This window comes from Phasianus colchicus, chromosome 4 (genome assembly GCF_987193195.1).
Source record: "Phasianus colchicus chromosome 4, bPhaCol1.hap1.1, whole genome shotgun sequence".
NCBI lineage: Eukaryota > Metazoa > Chordata > Aves > Galliformes > Phasianidae > Phasianus > Phasianus colchicus.
In genome coordinates, this window is record NC_143439.1 from 7,369,598 (window position 1) to 7,396,670 (window position 27,073).

Consider the following 27,073-nt stretch of genomic DNA (forward strand, 5'->3'; position numbering starts at 1 on the left):
GCAAGCAATAATAAAATAACAAACATTGACGATCTCTAAGCTGCACACAAGTATGCAGCCAACTTGGAAGTAAATGGAAGAAGTGTTCCATCCAGAAATCTGCATACTCCTTTATGCCTCATGAATGAACATGACAAGATTACCTGTCTCCTTTGTACCATAGATATCTCACAAGCACATTGACCCTCTAGAGGTCAAAGTTATGCATGTTTAGAAACGCTGTTTTCAAGGCCACATTGCTTTATGACTGCTCCTATGTCTGAAGACTAATTAGCTGTGACAAGCTGACCATTAAGAAAAAACACACACAACAAGATGACAGATGTTTCAACACAAATATATCACCCTAAAAAAAGTAGTGACAGGTTTAAGTTTCAATTAATTAAATACATTTTGGAATACAATAATCGTTTTCAAACTAATGAACCCTGTTAGACGAAGAATACAGCATTCTTTGTTTTAAACAGCCATCCTACTTTCAAAAGCAAATGAGCTAAAAAGGTAGTACCTCCATGCACTGCAACCTGTTCCCTTTCTGTACTAAGCCTTGACTGAGTAAACTATTCTGACTACTTTTACTTCAATTTACACAGAAAAGTCAGATAATAGAAAAGCAAGAACATAGGATTTAATTTCAGATATTTTTACAGTCAGCTAAGTAAAATTATCCCAAGTATTATAACATTTTTTTTCTAATGAGACATAAGATTGAGCTCTTTATTTCTGAGCACAAGACTTGGAACTTTTGAGGGGGATAAAAACCTACCAAACAAGACTCCATATTTCCGCCTTTTACAGGCCCTTGTATTTCTATTTCTTGTGTCCTCCCTACCAAAAAGACCCGAAAAACAAAAGACTTTTATTCACCAACCCCATCTTATTCTCCCGTATTGGAGATCTTGCACAGATGTGATGAAGCTTGAATTCTGAACCACTGTGAAAACTCTGGAACTTCCCAGAAAGCCTCATGGGCATCCATTTAAGGTATCTGACTCACAGCTTAGCATCCATACCACCACTGACCTAGTTCATGCCATACACTGGTACCTTAGTAGCTTTCTAAGGAAACATTTTAAGAGAGCCACAGTTGCATCTTTTCTTTAAACAAAGAAGCTAGGTTAATGCCAATGTCAAGAAACTTTATGACTCAAAAAAAGCCAGAAGTACCCTAAAGATGCATGGGAAGCAATATCATTAGTACTGCTGAGCATCTAACACAAAATTCTTACATTGAGCACACTCTTTCATTACTTATTTTTACAAAAAAAAAAATACATTTTCTTGTGAGTGGTGAAACTGCACTTTTGCAATATGAACAATTGCCCTCAACCTTTTCCTATGAAAAGGAAAATAAATAGATAAATAATTTTCATTTATTGTAGCTCATTAACAAAAAGCTCCGGCACTAGTCTGTTAACTGAGATTCAGATTATGCCTAAGGTGGCAGCAGAAGTAATTTCTGGATTATTTCTGTAATATTCCGTATTATTATTTCTGTACTTATTCATAACCATCCATTCACAGAGACCCTGAAAATAGAACGTACTGTCAAAATTCTAGTCAGAAGTTGAAACCATTAAATCAGACTTTGTAAAGCTTTCATTTTTGGGACTGTCCTTCTTTACTCAATAAGGGCTCATAGCAGTCATGTGAGCAAAAAAAAATAGAAAGAATGGGCACACCATTTTTCTTACATCCTCGTGCAATAGCAGGATATAAATTACACTGCAGTACTACTTTATTTTTTTTTTTTTCCTTTTTGCAACCACCCCTTAGCTGCCAGTCCAGCATTCTCTCCCTTAAAATCACTGTGAAAACCGTTGCAGGAGAGAATATTTTGTACAGTGCGTAAATGAATGTGGCAGATGTTGACTCATATACATCACTTGTGGGCTAGAACAGTAATTTCACACACTGAGTTTACTCTATGCCAAAAGGAATAGGTTTTCCTTATGTACCAACAGTTTCCATTTTGTTCAGTACAATAGCTACTGATCTTCCTCCAGTAAGGCTAGATTCCACACTACAAAGTTTGTATCCACATATATATTACTCATATCTGGGGGCTGTGTTCAGGTACTAAGCCTATAGATAAAGGATATGGAAAAAAGAAATAATAATACAGGAATTAACATAGCTTTAAATACCACAAGAGCATAGTAGCTATCATTTTCATCTTCCTGAAAAATTTTACACATTTCAGTGCCTAGAAAAGACAACAATAAAAATCAATGTTGTGACATTGCTATTGATAATTTTGCTAGTCCTACAAATATATCTTTGAATATTAGCATCCATGTAAAAAACAAGAATTACATGAATATGTTGGTTTGTTTTGTTTTGTTTTTGTTTTTTTTTTTTTTTTTTTTTTTTCAACTGTATCAATGACTATGAGAGTCTGATAGTGAACTGCCTGGCACAGTGTGCTGAGCTACTGCAAAAATCTCATGATAAGCGCTCTTATAAACACAACTTGAAGCAATTAAGTTTGATGAAGTATGTAGAAAGATCTTTCCGTGGACAAACTACTACTTAAAGACACAAAATGACTTCAGGTAAAATTGTCAGTTTCATGTTGAATAGAAGTAGCTATAGAATCTCCTAGAACTTGGATTGTGTGATTTGGGCTATTTAACATGCTTATGATTGAGGTGGAAACGGGATGAAATGAAAGCACTCTTTACTTTGCAAACCACACACTGAGGAACTAGAGTAGGTTAGGACAGAGACAGGATAGTTCTTACATGAGTACAGACTGAAAAGAGACTCTGCCCTGCCTCAAAAAGAGCCAACCCAACAGAACGTGATAAAGTCAAGTAAAACTAGGAAAAGAATAGAAAATGAACTAGGAAAACATGTCTCACTATTTCCCACAGCACACAAGTTAGAAAATGAGACAAACTTAAACCAAACAAGTTATTTTTTTCATATAACGCATAATTATTCTAGAATTCATCAACTGGCAGAGGATGTTTTTTAAATAAAAGCTATAAATGGTTTAAGAAAAGGTTTAGAGGCTTTTGTGAAGAACAGTCCTACTTGATAACAATGATGTGTGCTATTAAAAAATGATGGTCTGGAGGAAATATACTTCTCAAAAAAAGTACAGAAAGTATACTTCTGTTCTGCAGGGTACAGAAGTTGTCAAGTTACCTTAGGTTTCCACAGTTGGAAACTAGGATGCAGTGCTGAGGCTTTTTTAATTGATTACACCTACAGTAAGCTGTTACCATCATTATTACTGTATGCTATTGTTGATATTTTCTGTGGCATAGCAGGTTCTCCCCTTCTGAGATCATAACTTCGGCTGTGTCAAGGAAGCAAGAATAACCTTTCAAGTACATGAGAGACACTTTCTTCTTCCCCTCATCCTCTGCAATGGTAGTATTGCTAGCAGAATACTGTCCCTCCAAGCACATTTACCTCAATTCTCTGTTTAAATCACAGCAGTAATATATCTTGCAGTATGCAGAGCTCTACAGGCATTCAGCTGTAGTCCTAACAAAGACTCTACACTATGATCCTTTGCCAGAAATGATTTAAGGCACATCTGCAATGTATGTCAGTATTCAAAATGGGCTTTTCTACAAGTTTTTCAATTCTTGCATTAAAAGGAAAAAACCTATCCTTGTTTGTTTTTTTTTCCTCCCCAGTATGGTTTATATTTCCAAATTCTACCAATTAGATATACTAAAAACAGTTGTAATTTTAAATCCAATTGCTTAAATTCAATTACATGAACAGTTGAAATATCTTTCAAAATTCTAGAGTCAAAGTTAACTGAGTTTAGGCATTTTTCAGACAAATTGGCATGGGATTAATTGAATTTCCAATGTTTTTATTTGCTTGTTTTGAATCCAGATAATCTTTTGTTCTTTTCAGTTGACTTGCCTTCTAGCACTCACAAATTGAAAAATAGAAATCAACATCATTAGTATTCTTGGTACCTCAGCTATATATTAACACATTTTCCCTTAGCGTGAGAGCACAATTTTCATATGTATTTTAAGAAGGATTATGCCTATAGTAGCACAGGATATTCCTACAAGAGTTTTATCTGAGGTAGAACTGAATAAGGGAGAGTGATCACGCATGACTATTTTAGTATTGTAAATCTTTCACAATTAGAAAAAAAATATATGCCACATTTTTATAACTGAAGTAGGGCCAGACTTAGGTCCCTCTGCAGTAGAAGGAAGTTTTTCCACTAAAATCCATAGAAACTGAAATGTTGAATTTTGTTTCAGAGGTTCTTAAGGATTCTCAGTTGAAAAAGTTCTTCTTACTCCTTTTCTAATTATGCTCAAATTCAGTACTGCATGTAAAACATCTGTGGCTTTCCTAAGTTGGGACATGCACAACTTTTTTTATTCGGTAATTTTCATAAGCCCATTTTGTCATGCTAGCTAGAAGTTCTCTAGTCTGATCACCACACTACCTGTGAGCACGCAGCAAGAAGCAGGGGAGGAGCTGACAACGCTTAACACCCATTTTCAGGTGCAGCCAAGTCTGCTTTTCCATAATTGCGTGTGCCTCTCATCCCCAGGAAGTAAAATCCCTTTCTTGTTCTCCTCAAAAACCGAAAAAAATCCTTCACATGAGGCCACTGTTTGAACTTAATTTTTCTCACTTCTTATCACTTGTTTTATAAACATGTGCAACACAGAGGTCCTTGGGTTTTGTTGTTTTTTTGTTTAGTTTGATCAACAGTACACGTATGCAAATACAGACAAATCAGAAATTAATGCATTAAGACCAGCAAACTGTAGTGTGTGGAAAAAATGTGTGAACCACATGCATTCCAAGTACTTCATCTCAATATACGGTTAGTTGAAATAAAAACAGCAGTCCTCAGAAGTTTTCACTAGAAAGCAATATTCTGTCAGCACAAATGATATTACTGTTCACTGGATTCCAGTTCTGGGATTCATCATTCTCCAATGGGCAAAATAAACAGAAAAGGTTAATTTTCAGGATCTCAATATTTCTGCAATATACTGTCTTAGCCAACAGTGTTTATGGTTCTGCTTGTCATTTGCTTTTGAGCCCGAGGCTTTCGATCTTGGGGCTAAAGGAATCATCTCTGCCTGCAATATCTGAGGCCCATATATTTCAGTGCTGTAAGTATTGAAATTTGCCACTAAAATTACTTCGATATTTGTGAAGATAAACAGGAAGAGCTTCATGCAGGAACCATGGGCTAGAATAACTCAATCTGCGTATTCAACCTGAAGCCACACCACTACTACTAAAACAACTAAGCACAAGGGCAACACAGATGTGACAGCTACCAACTTTAAACCGTCATTCCTTATACAAATATTTATAGCATTTAATATTTGTCATTCCAGCGCTGTACAACTCTGAAGTGTTTATCAGAGACAGAAATTAGAAGGTATATCATTGATCTAAAAAAAAAAAGTGGGTGACTTTCACAGCCACAGGAAGAGTCAGTGTTACAAAAGATATCTACATTTTTCTGTAGTGCCTAAGAGTTCTTATAAATATTAGCTAATATTTCAACACAGTCCCCTGGGAACTTGGATGTCAGCAAAATGAGCAACTATCCTCCTTCATCATTTACCCCAAGAAAAATCACGACAGACAAAATTCACACAATAATTCTGTCAGTCAGGAACTAAAAACAAATCTCCTGAATTGCAGCCCAACATCTCAACTGAAATATTTTCCTTATAAACTCACTAAATCTTGAAATGCAATATAGTCCTTTGCATAGCCTTCTCTTTATTCAGCAGAACAAAAGTAAAACATACTTCACTGCTGTTGCCAGAAATAGCAGCTCCTTCCAATCATTACCAGATGATGTAAATATAAAAGAAACAGGCAAAGAAGGAAGGAACTCCAGGTCACAATCTGGAATGCCTTCTCTATCCGGTCTAGAGTGAAAAGGGGTTAAAAAAACTAATGCCATACAAAGTTAAGCCATTCTCTAAGCTCTTCGAGTATGGTGTGATCACAGACAGATCAACTATAAGTGTTATCCATTGCTGATAGTGCCTTTTTCTAGTGTTATCCAAATCCTTTAATTTCCATGGTTTGGCTAATCTTATTTCTTTTTAGATCACATGAAGACCCACCATGTTACAGATATTGAAAAGAATGAATATGCAACTTGCAAAGAGAACAGAATGAGCCTCCCACGTGAAGAGAAATGAGCAGCCTAGAATCCACCAGAGCATCATTAACATTTGGTACATAATAGCAAAAGACATGGTGGATGGACTGAGCAGCCTCCAAAACACTTCCAAGCTCAGGTTCTGATAGACCTCACCACACATCTAGGGATCAAGGGTTGCACAACACTATTTTTCCATAACTTTGGCATCAGGCAACACCAATTCTTAACCCAGCAAAAACTTTCAAATACCTACATAATAGATAACTGAAAGAATTAGAAAAAAAGAGAATACTTGGCCTTTTCATGAACGTGCTAACAGGCTTCAACTAAAGAGTTATGCTTGCCCTGACACTGTATGCTAAAGCCAAATCCTACTGCAAGCTGAATACCTCTAATTCATTATTTTTACATTCACTAGTACTTTTCTGAACTGAAAATACCTGGAATTGGAAAGTTGGTATGCTCCTCACTACTAGTCAACCTTTTATATTACATTCAGTACTTAAAGTTATGTTCAATGACTTGTATAAGATTCACTGGTAGCCCTGAAATACTCCGTTCAGCAGCAAGAAAGTACAGTTGTTGCCATCCAGAGTAACACAACACTTCTAAACCTTAGTCTACATTGGTTGCATTGAGGACATAACTAGATGGAGTCTATGATCAATCCATTCTTGGCAATTCTGCTGAAGCCAATTAAAAACAAGACAGAAGTTAGTGCAGTTTAGATGGCAAGTTTTTCTAATGCAGATGATTCTTCACCAAAAAAAAAAAAATGGCCTGGCATAATTAATCCATTCCACAGTGGCCAGTAAAAAAAGTTTTCCATCTCCTAACAAATTAATGTATGACTACTGCTAAGACCGCATTTAGTTGAGAAACCTGAAAATAAAGATAGCCATGCTCCATTTCCAGTCTAAGCTACTCCTCTTTGAACAAATGGTACCTGTTGTTAACAAAATGAACCACTGAATGCTCCTTATTCTTTCAGTTGTACTGATCTTTAACCTCGTGAAATCTGAAGCTTCACCTGCTGGAAAGCGCTGGCTGTGTGTGTATATATATATATATACACACACACACAACTTGAGTGTATAGACCAACCTGCTAGTAACTTCTCAAGTACTGTGAAAAACTAATTTTCCTGGAGATTATCTTTCCCTCCCAGACCATAAAAAGCTTTTTTTTTTTGTCCATGTAATGGATATATTTCCACAGCTCTATTCAAACCCATGTACTTTTCGTACCTTTCAGTATAACAAACCTCTCTCTTCTGTACCACAAATCACTACAGGAAAGTTTAATATGATACTCCAGGACAGGCCTATACTGTTATCTCTTAAATCAGTAGCACTGTTGCCTTCACTTCATAGTGCTGTGCCTGCTAAGTTCAAATGATGACAGGAAAAGATGACTGCTAGTAAGAGCATGCTCTGTGTCCCTCCCAAAAGAAGCATAATTAACACTGCATTAACTAATGCAAATTCATCAGTGTTCCATTAATAATTGCTGGTATCAAAAAACCCCACAATCTTTTCTCCTGTATTTACATTGTCTATTGTAACTATTGTATGGGAAGTCATAGTCCTTGAAAAAGAGCATTTGAAGCCACAGTTCATGTCACCATAGTTGCATGTCTTCAAATTTAGATATTCCGAGTCTTGAATTTACAGACAAGAATGATAAGAATTGTAGCGTGGATAGTAAACCCTCACGGCATTGTAGTTCTCCAGGGACTCAGTTCTTAGACTGAAGTTTTATCAATACAAAGGAAAGTAGATCTTCAGAAAGTTTAAAATGAGTTACGTAGGCCTATTCCTGTGTCCTTACTTAAAGAGTTAAGTCACTCAGCACCTTTCATAAGGCACTGCATCATTATAGTAAAGGACCAAGCATTTGGTTATAAACTGGAGCTAAATATCTCTTGGGTAGGAATAGCCATTAGGCGCATGTAATACAGAAAAGCTTCTGAAGAGTGCCCAACCAAGTAACAGCTAAAAGAAAGACTATCCAAAGAAGATTACCACCAGCTACTAGACAGGATGGCAACTGGGATTAAAACAGCATGTACTAAGCAAGCAGTTTTAAAACTTACCCACAAAATGAACAGAACAGAGATGCACTTACAATTAGTTCAATTGAATTATTATCTTCAATATCCTTTCAAAACAGCACATTTAGAAAAGACTTATGGTTTCAGAATCCCTAGGAGAAAATGAGTAAAGGGTGATTTGTAATTTTATTTACATGGACATAATTTATTTAGAATTTACATTATCACATCGTTTTTTTCCTAAGAAAAGGAATAAAGATTTGTCTAATTAATTAGGGAAATAAACCAATGTGCTAATTAACGATCTATTGTTAATCTATGATCTGATACCCAGTGTTGTGCTCCCACGGCAGATAATGCAAAACTTCTCCCCTTTCTAAATTCAAGCCGTACAGTCAGATTTCCTTCTCTTTTGCCAAGCTTTACTGTTTTTAATAAATTCATGAATCCTCTCCAGAGAAAGTCCTACCCACTAAAAAACTGAGAGTGACATTATCTACGTTTTCAGTATACAGCATTCTACTTTATTCAGATGCACGTCCCCATTTTTAAGTTGCTAGTTTACAACAACATGGGGAAAAGTAACTAAAATAGTTAGATGTAAGACAGTCATTCTAAGAGAAGAGTAAGATGTGTGCCTATCGCTTTCGTTACCACAGAAAGCTAAACGAGAAAGCTATTCTTTATGCCTAAGTCTAGCTGAAGAGAAGTCACAGTGCTTCACCTAGAGATACGATATTAGCTAACTTCTCACCTGAAGGCTGCAATTAAGAGGTGGAAAGGGGAAGAAGGGCACTGACACTATTGTGACAACCCATATTAGTCTGAAAATCCAATCAAAAGTTTACTGAATGAGGGCCTGAGAGAAATGCAACTTAAGGCTAGAAAGAACCCTCCTGGTGAACAGAGGAAAAAGATCCAGATATTATATGGGATATGCCTCAGTCTGTGATATAATCCTATACCTACAATAACTTAATCCTAAAACAGCTAAACATTCATCATCTTTCTCCTTACAGAGGAGCTTTCGGCAAGTCACAGTGGTGAAAATAAACAAAACCAATGCTACCCCATCTCAATCAAATTGAGAGATGGAAGGGAAAAAAGTTACCGCAACACAAAAAGGGATTTTTCTAGAGATTGTTAGTGTCAGTCAAACTTAACTTTTTAATTGGAAAGTTCCTCTATTTAATAACATAGAAGTCACTTTTTCTCTAAAGCTAGTTAAAATCAAGAATTAACTATTTCAATGTTATATTGAGTGTTATAGAAATAATAAAAAAAAGAACATACAATATTTCTAAATGCAGAATTCACTTAATTCTTTTCCAGTGAATATTTCATAATTTTTTATAAAGTATTATTTTCTCTTTACTTCCAAACGTGCATTAGTTTAATTGTGGATAAAACAAAAAATATTGAGAATGAACATTTGAAAAGCAGTTAGCTCCATTCAATTATTTTAAAAGTTTCTGCATTAAAATCAATTTTTACAAACCTTTATGATTCTGCTAGGCAGAAGTATAATTCCACTACAGATATACAGAATACACAATGTGTAGTTAAATCCTACAGCTTCCTTTCAACAGCAGCACCTTGCAAACTCCATCTCACTAGTACCAACTAAGCGTGCCGCACCTTCACTTGTCTACGAAACCACTTTATTACCAGAGAATGAGAGACTTAAACCACATCTGGCAAAAGACACTAACAGTGCTTGTCCCATTTATAGTAGCAGATGGCAACACCTTAGATCAGAACACATTTGGCTGGACAAACAGTTATCTGTCCAGCTATTGAAGCTGTACCATTAGTAGCAATCAAAATCCAGGTTGATTATATGAAATGAAATTAAGACAGCTAATGTCAGGGAATGTTTTTACTGCTGAATTTAATGAATGAGAGAGTAATTCTTCTGTCTAAAATTCTCACTATTACCCTATAATCCCTTCTTTTCCTCAAAATACAGTTTCCCCTATTGAAGTTTATTTGTTGTGTAAGTGATATACTCAGATGTTCATTCTCCCTCTTAATTCCTTTGCCATAACTTATAAAGATCTCAACATGTCGGACTGACTTAGTTCAATACAGGTACCATGCCTGCGTTAAGCTTCAGTCTGCAACTATTTCTGCAATCCACTGCCAGTACTGCCATCACACCGGTAGCCATAATAATATACACATTTTAGGATAAGAGAGATTCAAAGCCCCATGCAATCAACAGAATAGTTTCCTTATAGAACAGTAGAGTATGAAATAAAATGAGTAGCGGAGGAAGTTTCTTACCCTCTATAGGTATGACTGAGCTGTACTTAATTTCATGTGAAAATCAATACTTTTATAAACAAGCATAACTTAAAAGAGAAATAAAATTATCCTGCTCACATTCAAGTACTATAAGCATTCTAAATTATATTTGCTGCATTAAACGGGAAGTACAGATGTCAGTAATGAGTTCCACGAACACAAAGAATGCCAAAGTTAGAAGTGCCATATTTTCAGATCTGCACTAAAAAAAAAAAACCACCCATAGACCATCTGAAAACAAGAATAAAGCTATACACGCAAGTTTTTAAACAAGAACATCTCTCCTGATAGCACCTGTGCTTCTGTTTGCTTGTTATTTCTCTCTCTTCCTTAGCCTTGCATTTAAGTTAACTCCCTTAGCTCTTCTGCAAGCCACTTCCCTTGCTCCAACAGTCCAGCTACCTATGATACTGTCCCTCCGGATTACTTCCAGATCAAGTTGTAAGTATTTTATTGTCACAAGAAGTACACGTAAGCACAGCTCTAATTTGATAAACAGCAAAGCTTTTGTAGAGTAATATGGGTAGAACCAAACCCAAGCCCATTCCCAAAATGTGAAGCGTGAGCAAGAAATTCCAGATTCCCAGCTATTATTCGGTTTTTCTAATTTCAGATTTTTGTTAAAGTTCAATTTGGAAGAAATTGTCTCTTAAGGATCTGCTTTTAATAACCCCTGCATGACTAACCCTGAACTGGTAGGCTAGACTGCTGTTACTCCCTGTCAAAATTTCCTCAGCGTACTTCACAAAGAAAGAACGTAGGAATATTTTGCTATGTTGTTATAATAAAGACACACGCCTCAGTTTTCCTGCTTTTCTTGGTTAATATTTCTAAGACAAATGACTGAGTCAAAATTATTATGATTACTGTGGACATTTACATGCCCCGTTTAATGTGACAGGCAATCAGTTCTTAGAACCAGAATGAAACTCTCCCACTCATAAAAGCATACCTTGGCAGTGAATGAAACATTCCACTCTTCCCACACATGCACAACTGGACATTAACTTTCAAAATCAGGAACACTCCCTGCAACAAGGATCAAAGGAACCATGAGAAGAAAAATGCAGAAGATGGAATGGAAGGTATTCTTTATGAATTTCAGAGAGAAACATGAGCGCTCCATCATCCTCTTTCTGAAAGGACTCTATTTGAGCACTCAGAACAAACAAATTTGACCTTCTATGACCAAAAACAGTAACTTTGGTGTTGTTTTAGAAACAACACTTCGCCTCCCTTTAACTCCACACTGTTTGACCCTCCTTATGAAGCAGTTTCCACATACCCACCAATGAAATATAGACCATCTGAAACAGAGACAAACCAGGGCACTGGCCTACCAACTCAGTCTCACAGCCAGAGGAGCTAAGGCAGTTGAACATCCCTAAGAAACTGTGTCAGCACAGACCTCAAGAAATACTTATTTGGAAAGGCTACATGAAGTGTAAAAATCTGGAACTCTTGGAGGTCATACAATAGCAAACCAGAGGCAAAATGAAGTGGAGCTTGGGATTCCAGCCAGGCATGCATAACTTGGTTCCATACAATTTCCAAACCATATCTTGTTTCACCTTGCACTGCAGAATCTTGAAGTACACAGCTGACTTAAAACACAAGCAGACAAACAAGCTACTAATTCATTGTTTACTTCTGCCTTCCGTAAATTTAAAAAATAACTTAATCGTAGGGTCTAGCAAACTACATGATTTGCTTTCTGGGAAATTCATTATTTCACGTAGATGAATTTTTTTTGTTTTGTTCACAGGATGCATAAAACACGTGTAAGCCCTTAGTACCTAAACACATTTGTAAGATAGTATAAGACTACTCAGCCTTCTCATGAGTAATTAGAAACTTAGCTGGATTTCCAGGTGAACACCCAAGACATCTAAATATGAAATCAATTCAGGTCAATAGCATATATTTTGCAGGACCATTGCTGCTTGCAATTCTGCCCCATGTACCAAGCTTAATACATAGAGATACTACCCTGGTGGAGAATGCCACACCTGGAAAACTCAGCAAAGAACACTTTGTACAAAAAGGCTATAATGTCAATGCAGTCAAAAATTTGATTGCATATGAGTGATAGAAAGACAGAGCTCAATTTCCTATGCTGCAAACAAGATATTCTTGATAAACTTCAATATGCACTTGAATATCAGTTGGCATAGATATGATAGCTTATTAAAATGAACCACAGTTCTACAATTTAAAATAGGAATAGATATAGTTTTAAAGCCAAAGCAGTATGTTATAGTTCTAGAACAAACACTTCTGGAAAACAGTATAGCTAGAAATATAACTACATACATTATATACAAGGACATAATCAATCAAAGTCTGTTTCTACACAAAACAGTTTGTCAGACAGAAGACAACTGGAGTATGAAGCTATCGGTTTTAGTTGATGCTCTTTTCCTTAGCCTACACTATCAAAATAGTGAGTTCTTGAGATTCAGCACGCAATCTACTGGAGAATCTCCAAAATTCAGCCATGGGCCATCTACAGTCTCTGAAGTGATGAGGCACTTCTCACCATCTTGCAGTCCCGACAGAGGCAGCTCTCTTACTACTACTCTGTGCTGATGAGACTATCCCAGGCTGGAGCAATGAGGAAAATGCTCATTCAGGACTGAGCTCACAGCATGAAAATAAGGTTTTCCTGCCTTTGCACAGGACAGCATGAAGTAGACAGACTGGCACTTTCATGAGCTATAATCTCTTCAAAATTTTGAGACTGTTAAAAAAAAAGGCTTTTAATATTACCTTCACTTTGTGGTTTGTCTGAAATGATTTTTCTTAAACCCCCCCCAAATAACACATGTAATAATTACAGAACTGAAAACTCACAGTTACAAAGAGAGTAAATAAACGTTTGAACTTCTTCACTGCAAATATTGTGACGTATATACTTACATCTGTATTGGGGTTTACATTGTATGAACTGTATATAATCTGTGATAGTTTTCCTCAAAATATTAACTGCTGCCTCTCGTTTAACAGTAATGTAAGCATATTCAAAACACATACAAATTCTGCACTCATATCAATAGGTTTGTACTGTCAACCTCCACTGTGCAGCCAACAGCACCCTGCCACTGCCCATTCCTAGTGTGAAGCTATGCTTTCTCACTGCAATCTGCCCCATACAGGTTTTTCATACTGTTTTGGTGCACTCGTTTTCCTTTAAATCTGGCAAAAGACATTTTCAGGTAGGGTTTCCATCTTCCTGGGTTTTCATGGTGGGAGCTTCATCAAGGTAATGCTTTTTTTTTTTCCCCCAGAGATGCCTAGAAGAAAAGGCTGAGGAAGAGTGAGGATCTGATGGACACTTATTTTTTTCCTCCCTAGGAAGGATGGGGAAAGGAGAACTCAAATTTTCAGACTTGCTAAGTCTGAAATTTTCAGACTTTCAGATATTTTTGCTCATCTGAAAAAAGCTCTGGAAGCTTCTGAAAATAAAATCAAAGAACAGAGCCAGTTTCCTTAACAGCTTAGATAAACAATTTACCCAGTGGACAGCCAGCTGAGGCATGTAGTATCCCACAACTTCAGACCCTCAAAAAAAATACTACTCAGTAAAGGCCAGAATCATATTTAATATACTGGGACTACTCACCTGAGACAGTCACCCTCAGCAAGAAGATAGATAGTAAACTTTGCAAATGAAGATGCCAAGTGATAAGAAATAGTAACACAAGTCAGAATGCTCTAGTATGCATGAGTTTAGGAACAACTAGAGTGTAACACTCCTATCTGCAACATCCCGTAAGGGTGGATGAGTACAGTCCCAACCAAATTACACAAGTTCATTTGTTGTTTGTTTTGTTGTTTTATTTTTTAATGATGTCTTTCTCCACCTTTTTGATTCTGAACACACTCACTTTCTCAAAGACCTATCACAGTGCAGTTCATTCAGAAAGAGATGTACACAGATGTGCAAGCAGTATGAGTGCTGCAGTGCACTGAAGGTCTGAGCTCCAATATTTCAAATTCAGACTTCTCCTTGTACTGGCTCACAGACAAAAGTGCTGCATCAGACAACATTCAGCACTAACTATGACACCCACAAATACTTTACAGAATCTAGAAGATTCCTTAAGAAAGGGGAGAGGACAAGTGGAGGATGATTGTGAGTTCCAAAGCATGTTTCCACTGTCAAAGCAAATACGGAACCTGTGTTTAAGTAATAACTCAGAGAAAGCTGGGTCCAGCCTCTAGAACTGCTCTGCCCTCACTGTAGCAGATCTGAGTGCAAAGGAATTTCTGTCTACTATCCAGTTATCTTGGGTTTAAATTTGTTTTGGAATTTGCTTATGTCTGGAGGGGTTTGATTACTTGTGTGGGTTTGGTTCGGTTGTGTGTTTTTTTTGAGGGGGAGTTCAGTTTTCTTCCCACTCTAGACCTTTTTATTTAATGTAAAAACACTGAAGGTAAATAACAATACTAACTACAAATAAAATATGTAGCTATGAAATTATTGTTGCCATATGAAGTAACCTGTTGTCTGCAAACATGGTTGCACAGTACATTTAATTTCTGTACTCTTTTAGAATTCTTTTGATGTGACTGCAGCAAATAACAACGAAAATCTGGATAGCAAGGAAATGCTTTCACTGCTTTAGTATCATAGTCAAGAAATAGCTACACTGGCATCCTTGCCAACTAGGTTCATGTGTCAACTTGCTACTCAGGTTATTTGGCAGCAACAGCACAAAGAAGCTGAACTAGTAAGGAGTGCAAAGCCGCGAATCCTTATTCTTCATTTCAAAAAGACCTAGAAGCACAGTATGAAGGATCAAGTGAAAATGAACTTGGATAATACTACTGCTTGTATGGACTTAGAACAATGTAGCATCATCTTAGATATAGTTCTCTTCCAAGAGCTTGACACGATAACCATGCACAAAAACCCTCAGCCTTTATTTAATTGTAGTGACATTTCTGTAATGAACAGTGAAAACCACCAAATTTGTCTGAGGGCTTCAGATTCCCTTCCCAGCCCAACTTACATAAGTAGCTCAGTTAGTGGAGAAAATCAGAATAGATATGCTCCCTTTCTGAACACGTTTGTAAGAATGTATGTGTATAGATATGTACAAACCCTTTCACCATGTCCTCAAAAGGCTGCATGAGATATGGCACTAATTTTACACCAGAACAAGCTCATAAATTGCCTGCTTTGAGAAACAGAGCAAGTCCAAATGTGTTTGCTCTTGACATCCAGCTATCACAATGGATGGCAGAGAAAGGAGCAGAAGAATGCCATGACAGCTCAGCTAGCCTGTACCTCCCATGTCAATTCACCACTTTCCTCCAGCCCTTTGCAGGATCAAAAAGATGCTATTTCAGATCTAAGTTCTTATTAACAAAGATATGTATATCCTCCTTTTGATCTCTCTGCATTTTATCTTTCAGTTCCTGTCCTCCTACACATCCCATTTCTGCATGGTAAAGCCACACCAATTCCACTGCAGAAGACTTTTGCACTCCTACAGACCAGAAGCTAGACAGGCATTTCATAAAGGTTAAGTTATTGAAGCAGAGCTGATCTTACTACTGCCGACACAAATATGGTACTCCAAATCTGATTTACTGAAACTGTAGACAACCAACAAAAAAGCAGCTCCACCCCTCTACACAGAACAAGAATAAATGCTCTGGAACAAAACCTAGCAAGCACCCTTCTAAAATAACGGTCTTACAGTACAATATATTAGAAGAGGAGCACACAAAAGAAAGTACTTTAAACAACTGAAACACATGCAAAGTATTCCAACTGAATTTGTCTCAGCATTTAAAGATCAAAGATAAAATTATTTCAGACAGGATGCTCCTTTTCCTAGCAACATTCTTAAGATCGTAAGAAAATGTCTGTTTCAATTAAGATTTTGGCACCAGCTTCTAAACATCACTAGTTTGTTAATTTTATGTAAAGCAAAATAAAATTATATTCTCAATGGACTTCAGCAAATTAAATGAAAGTATTTCCAGCAGCTAACTTGAAAAAGGAGATCATTAAAGTACTTTGATCAATCTTATCTGTAGTTACCACTTAAACTTCAAGTCACGACACATTCACTCAAAACAAAACAGCAGATTGTAATGTGGGCTCATATCTGAAGGCATTTCATGAGCATACTCATGTTAAAACCTAAATTTTACACAATCACTAGAGAGGTTAACTTTGAACTGCTTACATAATGGTTTCCATTTCTTTGTTCCATGTCTAAATTAGCATGTGGCATGACAAAGTTTAATATAATTTATTTCTCTTCTGTTGTATGACTACTTAGCTAAAGCAAGATGCAATACAAAACTGGAAATCTTTTCTTTTTTCCCCTTTTCCCAAACGTAGGGCATGAAAGATCAAACCATTCTAATCAAACAACTTTCAAATTTACTCTCCCAAATCCCATGTTATTGACACAACAACACCCATCTTCTTTTTGCTGCATTAGCAGTATGATTTTCTTGTTTCTAACAAGTAGTACTAATGATCCAATATCATGTTCAATGAAAGATTTACTTTGACACTTGTCACTACATCTTAAGATGGAAAGTAAGTGTGGTTCTTAATCAGAAGAGACAAAACTATTGTACTGTTTGATGAAAATTACAGTTTCTAACTAGCTCTGTGTAAACCATTTTAACCTAGTGCCAAATCCTTGATAAGTGCTGCTAGGAAACGTCACTGGACAGCTCTGTGCATGCAGACAGCTAATTATGACTTCAGTGAAAACCAGTTTATGAGATTAAGTACACTTACAATGCAATTAGCTTTTGTTTATCATTTCTTACATATTTGCAATGTTAGTGTAAGTATGAAACACTAATACTTTCCACATCATTTTAAAATCTCTGCTCAGAAGAGTCTAAGTCTATAAGGATTTGTACACTTTTTAATAAGAAAAAGGGAAACAATCAGTTTATAACCAAGCTTTGTCTCTTCTGCTTGCTTTTTATAATTCCATATATAAAAGTCAGCTAGATCTGTGCCTACTATAGCCACATGGTGAAAGTTCAACACCAAAATAAGATCTATAATTGGATACACAAAAACAGAAGCTCTGAAATTACAGCACAATGGGCCTAAAATTTGTAGCAGGGATAGCAGAATTTATATGTGGCTGTCAGCAGTTGCACACCCACAGAATCTACTATTAGCAGAAAAAAAAAAGTTAAAAAAATCCCACGTACACAGCCTCCTACTTTTAGCAGATCTAATTTTCTTTGCCCTTACAGGAGCCTTTCCAGATTCCCTCCTCTGCTCCAAAAGAAATACTCCACACTGTACAGCGTGGGCCCTATGCTGTACTGAAGAAATGCACACAATACCATCAGCTTCTCCCTTCTCCTTAGTCTATTTAGCAAACTAGAGAAAGGAGAGAGAAGAATGTTTAATACTTCACAGCTTCCTCAAAAAAAAAAAGATTAACAAGACCGATGTATAAAATGAAAATAAAATTTTAGTTGATTTATTTTTTAAATAGGACTCACATTTATTAGCATCTCATATTTCTGTGGCAGTTAAAATCCACATGTAAGGTACAGAGAGAAGATAGCTGTATCTTCATCATGCAGAGTCTCAAACTGCAGCTTTACTTACACCTTAATACCTTCACTTTTTTTTTTTTAAATCTCCCTCTGCAGTATTAACTCAACAAAGCTCTGCATATAAAAATATTAGCAGAAGGACAGAGTCTCAAGATTTTAGCCACTGAACCACCTACATTCAATCCATTTTAGACTCTACAACACTAATAATTAGAGTGACAATTGCTACTTTGCTTAGAAGCCTCCAGATGCTACAGTACATGGGAGCTTTAAACCTACTGGGACAAAATAAAATCCATTTCCTGTCTAGGCACGATATACTGCATTTAACATCATGGATATGTAAAAAGCTCAGCCATGTTCTAGCTCTTCTCCAATGCTGTTCCAGGTGACCTGGAGAGTCTGCAGCCTGAAAAGTCAAAAACCCTCCAACATAAGAGGAATGCAGTTCAAGATCTCAGAACTAACTCTCCCTCATTCCCAATGCTAATGTTGACACTGGATTGAGACTACAATATCTTGAAAATATCACCATGACCACAGAGATCTCTGATACAACTCAAAAGAGAGAAACTCAGGTTCATCTGAATTTAAGGTCCTGCAAAGGACATCATGTACAGTTTTGTTCTGTCTGCTCTTTGAGATAAGATGAGATTTCCTCATTTGCTTTTCACCTTAGAAACTTCAGAAAGTCAGAAATCTTCATTTGTTCAGCTGAAAATACTAACAACCGATCGTTTGATGAACTCTCACTCTTTATTTGCAGAGGTAGGTCAGAAAGACATCAACTGCAGAGCTGCTTGCTTTGAGCAGCTGTGCCTGCAGGTCAAGGACCCTACAGGAGTCTTCTGCATACCTTTAAGAGTACAACCTCCTTTTTTAATGCTATCTATTCTCAGGAAGCAGATAAATCAGCCATTCTGAGATGCTGATATGATGAGGTAGAACTAGAAACGTCAATGATCTTCTTCCGACCTGTCCAGCTACAGAAGCTGAGATTAAGGAGCTGCTGCTCATACCATTTCCATGAGAACCAAAATAGCTCTGACCCACAGAAAATATATACCACTCTGGGTTCTTGTTGTTTCTCTTGAAGACCAGAGAGAAACATCCTGTAGTTAATTGTCTAATTTACTATAAGAAAAGGAACACATGAGACCAAGGAAGACTCGTTAAACTGAACCCATAACATATTTCCTCACCTTTATATTAGTCAGACAGAACAGTAACTGTCAGTTAGCAGAGCTTACAAATAATGTTTTTAAACTTAGTAATCATCTGGATAACATATTAGTCCCAACATCTCTGCAGCAGCAATCCAACCCTAAAGATTATCGACTTTTTTCTTCAAGGTAAACCAAGGTACTCTCACAGCTAGACATATCAAAAGTTGCAAATTTGCTTAAAGATCTATCACATTCCAATTTTGTTGCTTCTCATGTTTTGAACCTCATTCTTCCTATTCTTTGCATCAGATGGACCAGTCGGCATTTTTCATTATGCGTACAGGTTATTGAGGAGAGAGAATTTGCCACAGGCACAATTTCTGCTACATGTAGAATCATAGAACAGCTTGGGAGGAAGGGACCCCAAGGATCATCAAGTTCCAACCTCCAGACCTGGTACTAGACCAGGTTGCCCAGGGCCCCATCCAACCAATCTCAAACACCTCCAGGGACAGAGCATCCACAGCCTCTCTGGGCTGCCTGTTCCAGCACTTCACCACTCTCTCTATAATCAACTTCTCCATGACATCTAATCTAAACCTTCTCTCCTTGAGCTTAAAACTATTCCCCCGTCCTATTGCTGTCTACTCTTGTAAAAAGCTGATTCCCTTCCTTTTTATAATCCCTTTTTTAATACTGTAAGTCTGCAACAAGGTCTCCTTGATGCCTTCTCTTCTTCTGACTGAAGAAGCCCAGCTTCTTCAACCTGTCCTCACAGACAAGGAGCTGCAGTCATCTGCCATTGTCACGGCCCTCCTCTGAACCCTCCACAGCTCCACATATTCCCCAAACTGAGGATCCCAGACCCGGATGCAGTATTCAAGCTGGATCCTCATGAGGGCAGAGTAGAGAGGAACAATCACCTCTCTGTCCTTGCTGGCCACCACTCTTCTGATGGCACCCAGGATACCATTAGCCTTCCAAGCCGCAAGAGCATACTGCTGGCTCATATTCAGTTTTTCATTCACCAGGAGCCCCAGGTCCTTCTCCACAAAATTACTCTCAAGGAGTTTTTCTGCCAGTCTGTATACGCATCTGGGATTACTTCAATCCAAGTACAAAGCCTTCCACTTAACTACATCGATCTTCAGCTCACCTTTACGCCCTTGCTTCCTACCACCAAATTTGAAAAACAATCCTGTCTCATTCCCCACCAGCTTATCAAATCTAGTATTTGTGCTCCCCAGACACCCATTAGCACTCCTGCTCTCCACCTCTCAAGTAGCACCTCTGTTCATGCTACGCCTTTGTCTTACTGCATCTGATGATCGAGTCCAGGATTTTGTCCATGAGAGTGATATTAGGGAATGTTATTTAGAAAGAGCAAGCAGGTCTGCCACTGTCTACAGTCCATTCCTCTAATATTTCTCCAGAGTCAGAAAGTGTTTTATTAGGGATGCATGAGAATACATCCCTATCTAATCCTTAAGTACCTATTTATTGACCTGTTGTACATCATTTAATCCCCTTCATACCTGCTAAAGTTTTCTACTTGCCCAAGCACCTTATAAAAGTGTTTCAGAAGTTCACTGCCTGCTGTGTAAAAAAACAGGGCTTTATATCATGCCAAGATGCTTGCCTTTATTTTGTTATAGTACCCTACATTTTTCTGGTTCTTTGGCTTCTGCTTCACACACTCAGCAAAAAAATAAAAAAAAAGTCAGAAATCTCTCAACTAACTCCAAGATATTCCTTCTCTGTTGCAATTGCTTGGTCTGAATTTGTTTGGTTTTTTAAGGTTGATAACATTTGTACTTAACTGATTACTTTACTTCCATGTACTCTGAAAACTCATCTTCCTCCTTCCCCCTCCGCCCCAGCTTTGTCAGGTCCTTGTGAAGTTATTCACCATTAGCACACCACATTTGACTTAAGAAATTAGCTTAGCATCATTGTTAAAAGGTTATCCCCCTTATGTGTTACTAATGGCAATTCCTTTTCCTATCTCAACTCCTTCTTCCTAAGAGGCACAGATACAAACCTTTGCTTATTGGCCTTTTATCAACTCACTGTTCACAAAGTAACCTTTTCCACAACCTTGCAACTTTTTTTTTTTTTAAATCTCCACTGAGAAACCTTTATATGAATCTTTGCTGTTCCTTCTATTATGGAAGGAGTGGGAAATGCTACCAATTATTTTTTTATCCACATAGCATGCAGGTTTCCTTCACATCTCTCACTCAGCTTCCTTAAGAAAGTGAAGCACAGAGCAATAAAGTGACCAACTCATTACTTCCAAAGGAATAGCAAGATTAAGAAGGGCAAGAACTTATCTAATCAGATACTTGCCCCAGCTGTTCTGAAGGGAATATTACTAAGTTGCTATGGGAAAAACATGACAGCAACAACTTTGGTCATTGGTTCTACTTCAAGCAGCATAATCAAGACTGGCAAATAAATGTTTACTGTAATTTGAAACTTCTCCTATCATAAAACTTAAATTAGTTATAAGTAATGCTACATAAAAACAAAACAAAAACCAACCTCAACCTATGAGTGCACACATGATCATAACACCAGGAGTCCTGTCAAAATGTTGTATTCTTTCAGACAAATTTTAAGGAAGACTAACCAGATACAGCTCTTCACCAGAGCAATGAAAACGAATGCTGAAGCATCTCATGGATAAATGAGTCACAAATAGCAGAAAAGGAAAGAGATAGGTAGATCAGCATTTATCAAGAACTAGCCAGAAACCTTGCTAACTTGGAAAAAGCAGCAAGGATTCCCACCTTCCACGCATTATCTAGCTATAGAGTCAAATCCATCTAACCCTTTTTATAAGAATGGTCAGGTTTTATTAGGAAGAAACGCATGTCATCAAGAAAATCTCATCATTAAATTAATTTCCATACAAGAGGCAGAGACCTTTCCATTTAATTTATGTCCATATCATGATTGTCTTTTGAACTGATGAAGAAAAATCATACATAAAGTACCCATCTGAATGTATGTGGGTACTCCTGGCAGTGAAAGGCACATGAAGAAATCACAGAAACCTTTAAAAAAAAGCTTGAAGAAAAAGTAGAACAAACAAACAACACTGTTAATGAAATTAAAGAAGTCTTGAGAAGAGCAATTAATTTCTTCAGTGGTTGTCTCTTATCAGCTGCTTCATTTGCTTGATTTGTTTGTTTGTCTCAGTTGTGATGTGCTCTTGCTGCTTATTAGCTGGATGACCTCAGCTGCAATAGCTGTGGGCAGTGGGAGAAAGAGTCAGGAGTTTATAATGCCTTGTCCTCCCTCTGAAATGCCAGCTTCAATTTCCCTAGAGCCAAGAGTTCACATACATAGAGCACAATTACTCTTCAAAAAGTTAATGTTACTGTTGAGAGACAAGAAAACAAATGCATTTAGAAAGGGGAGGGAGCTATTCCTGTGAAATATCACAGCTTTCAATGCCCATTGGGAAACAATCAATATGTCACTTTCCATAACCAGCATCACTCAAAAGACAGATGCCAAACACCTTGCAAGTTCCGCTTCTTCAGTCCACCAGGTATTCTAGTGTCGTGTCCCCAGCTGACCTCACTATGTACAGTCACTACAGCACCTGAGTCTGTCTTGGTTGTTTTTTGTTGTTGTTGTTGTTGTTTTATTTAAAACAAATTGTAATAAGACACAGTTGGTAAGCTCACACTTGATCTGCTACATGAAGTTTGAGATTGTAACAAATCTTACAATGCATCAGAGCTGTCATGCATAACAAACACTGCTTAACAAGAACATTATTATTAACAAGGGAAACAGTACTGAAAATAAACTCCTACACATGTTTAATGTCTTTCCCGTTTTTTCTTCCAGGTAGCAAAAAGGATTTAAAAAAAAAACAATGAAACCCACAACAAAAGACAGACTTCATGCATTGCAATAACTGACTTTACACAAAACTGCTTTTACAATCAAATCAGTTCAAGAGTTCTTCAACTGACTGTATATCATAAGACATGTCAAGAACTTTTATTCAGAAGGAAACAAATTTCTATCTAATAAAGACCATTTGAATCCCCCACGATTCCTATGCAGGAATTTAAAAAAATATTATGTAATTTGTTCTTCCATGACTTCTTCCATTTCTTATTTCCTGATATGTACAATATTACTGAATTTTAGACAGTAAGATTCAGTGAATGCATCACCCTACACACTCATCATTAAAAAAATGAATACCATATTAAAGTATGTTCAAATCTGAAATAAAGTTGAAATTCTTCAACTAAGCTATTTTATCTCTTAAAGTTAATCAAAAGACATTTTTGAAGCCCAATCCAGACTGTATTTTCTTGACCAAAGTAATGATGTGCTTACAGGTTGGCCCAGAAACTACAGATTGCTCTTATACTGAAAAGGCAGATGTGGAAAAGTATGGAATACTATACAGCTTTAAAGAGGAGAAACAAAACCAGATTGTGAGCCTCCATCTCTACTTGCCCCACACACAGATACTTCCCTGTACACAGCAAAACTGTAGAGCATACAGTCTTCGGATTTGGGACTAGAAGTACCTTTGCTGGGCATCAGCCTACACAGAAGGAACAGTTTCCCATACCCATTGCTAACGATAAGGAAACCAACACAGCTAATATGATAGAACTTCAGAATCTTCCTACATTATAACAGAAAGATCAGGGTAAACACTTATACCAGCTCTTCTATTGCATATTGATGCTTTCTGCTTGAATGAGAAAAACTGTATGTGGACATTCTGTTTAGTCTGAAAAAAAGAGACATCCTTCTGATAGTAACATCTGGTAAGAACAGCTAACTTTTCTGCTGTTCAATCTCATAACTTGAAGAACTGTAATATACTAGGTAGCAAGTTTAAAAGATATTTTCTACGGTAAATAACAGGAAGAAGCAAACAACTAATGCCACTGTAGAAAATGCCAGGTGTTAAGTCACCATCCCAGAACATGTTTAAAAACTATTTGGATATGGTGCTCAGGGACACGATTTAGCAGAGGATTGGTAGAGTCAGGGTACTACAGTTAGGTTGTGGTTGGACTTGATGATCTTTAAGATCTCTTCCAATTGAGAAATTGTATCATTCTATAATAACCCTAAACTTAGCTAGATTGTATGTAAAAGCTAAAAGGTATATTTAGGTCTATGTGACAGCAGCCTCTGCCTTGTAAGTCCATCATTTATTTATCTAGGCAACAAAATGCACTTTCCTAAGTGGATTTCCCCTGAAATTATCTTTTAAAAAAAAAGGGCAGCACCTATCAATAGTGAACATAGAATAAGGAAGAAGCAAGTTATTCTAGTCAAAGAGTCAGATGTATCTGCTTACTTTCAATTGACATTTACAGCTACTTTGTTAGAAGTCTTCAAAGAAATAAGCAAAATAAACATGGTTCTCCTTCCCATTATGTAAGCAAGCAAATAAATGCTAATTTTGAACACAGTATTTGCACATTAATATGTATTCATATACTCACATTCACATTCTCCCACAAACATACATGCACACATATATAAGAAAAACCATAAAGAATCAGCAGGATAAACTTAGTTGTCATTCAATTTGGCACCGAAACTACATTGTTGTAGACCATCAATGAGTTAGTGTGATAAAGATAACAGAAAAGAATGTTGAGGCAGAATAGCCCACAGTTCTCAGGGAATCAGGATAAGCTCAATATGACGATTTGCTGATGCTTGCACCTTCTTTTGACAACCCAAGGTAAGGATGAAGGCAACTGCTCTTCTCAGTAAGCTAGGCTGAAAGCACATTCCACATAGAACACAACACTTGTCAAAAAGGCTTCTTACAGGTGCAATATTCAAATTCCACACTAAATACTACAAACACAGCTGAAAAGCTTTTAAGTCTCAGTGGATGAAGAGCTCGATATAAGCCAGCAGTTTGCTCTTGTAACCCAGAAGACCTGCTCTATCCTGGGCTGTTTCAAAATTGATACTGACCAGTAGGGAGAGGAAGGTGACTGTCCCCTTCTCATCTACCACTGTGAGGCCCCATCTGAAGTACCATGTCCAGATCTGCAGCCCCTCTACGAGAAAGATGTAGAGGTATTGGAGCAGGTCCAGAAGAAGGCCACAAAAGCGATCAAAAGGCTGGAACGAATGAAGGCTGAAGGAGCTGGGCTAGTAAAGCTCGGAGAAGAGAAAGCTTTGGGAACATATTACTGCGGCCTTCCAGTACTTAAAGGGTGCTTATAAACAAGAGGGAGACAGACATTTTACAAGGCAGATAGTGAAAGGACAAGGGGAATGGCTTTAATCTAAAAGAGGGGAGATTCAAGTTAGATGTTAGGCAGAAATTATTAACCAGAAGGTGATGATGCATTGGAAAAATCTGCCTAGACAAGCTATGGATGCCCCATCTCTAAAAGTGTTCAAGCCCAGGTTGATAGGGCTCTGGACAGCCTGATTTATTGGGTGGTAACCCTGCCCAAAAGGAGGAAGGAGAGCTCACTTATCCATGAAACCAGCCTTCCTATGATTCTATGATTTTCGGACTCTGACTTTTTTTTTTTAAATTGAAGTCTAAAGTCAGTTTCTGGGTTAAAGACTGATGCTTTTTTTCACCCTTTGCTTTGTTTGCTTTTTAAGGTGTTCTTCACTGCAAGCACAGCTTTTGATTAGTAGCAAATATTGAGGGTGTATTAGAAAATTAATTACTTAACTTGTAAGATGTCTTTACACCAAAGATGTCCTCGGTTAAATTAATTTGCAAGACTGCCAAGCACAGTAAGACCTATCACAAAGTTAATTTTCAAAATCAAATCAATAATGAAATATGGATAAAAATACGCATTCATCAGTATGAAGTTAACCTAATTGACATTTATATTCTTTAAACTGATAGCTGGCACGTGCCTTTCCTATGAATATTGGCAAGTCAGAGGGAAAACATAAGATTTCATTGTCAATACTACAGCAGATTATTTTGACTGGCAAGTCAAGCTTTAGACAGGAGCTTTACTTGCAATACTGCTCTTTGACATCCTTTGATATGCCACATTTTTCTGCCTCAGTATCCTCAAAGAAATACTCCTCCTCATGATGTTTTGGGAAACTGAAATGGTACATAAGCATCTTATAGCTGAAATAGCATCAACAAAAACAGAAGGCATTCAGTACCATCTTAATGCTCTGCAGAATCAAATTTAACATATAGCTCAAAGATCAAATACAGAGTGACCTAATGTAGTCTGAGTGTAAAATTTACCTTAAAACTTAAAAGGGAAGAATTACATATACTTAATTCTATTTGTCAGATCATTACTTACGCCAATGATTTACAGAACAGTAGTCACAGGGAGATCTCCAGATTTTAAAACAGTACTAAAGTTGAGTCAGAGCAAATAATGAGAAATACCAGAATCAAATTCCAAAGGATTTGGATAATTTAGGTAATGAGGCCAGCAGATGGCAAATGTAGTTCAGTGTAGAACAATGTAAAATAATTGGTCTGGGAATATGTACTAAATAGAACTATCATATAGCATGATTAAGAAACAGTATTATTTGTGGAGGGAAAGTTAAACTGTTCCAATCTGCATTTAAAAAAAAATAACAAAAGCAGAAAGAAAAAGGTCATGACAACATTAAGAAATAAATGATATAATAATAAATGGTAAGAGATACTTATTAAATTCTACAATGTATAATGTACGTGAACTAATTTCATACTCAAGAGATCCTGGCAGGATCTAGTTTAATTAGGTAACAAGACCAACTAGTGTGAAAACGCAAGAAGGAGAAGCACTCAACACCTTACAGAATGTGTTTGGCATCACACAGTATCAAATCTAAAGTCAG

At 37.0% G+C, this 27,073-nt stretch overlaps 1 long non-coding RNA gene across 23 annotated transcripts in view; it reads right to left on the reverse strand.

The window, feature by feature from the left end:
- The window catches only part of LOC116226148 (uncharacterized), a 213,213-nt gene that overhangs the window by 158,535 nt on the left and 27,605 nt on the right, over positions 1-27,073 (reverse strand). For 21 of the 23 annotated variants that reach the window (XR_016465755.1, XR_016465754.1, XR_016465746.1 and 18 more), the window contains 2 exons: positions 11,452-11,528; positions 8,267-8,344 (listed from right to left, as the gene is read on the reverse strand). The exons of the other annotated variants lie outside the window; for them this stretch is intronic. This is a non-coding gene — a long non-coding RNA (uncharacterized LOC116226148). The remainder of the gene's footprint in view (positions 1-8,266; positions 8,345-11,451; positions 11,529-27,073) is intronic. 23 annotated transcript variants of the gene reach the window in all.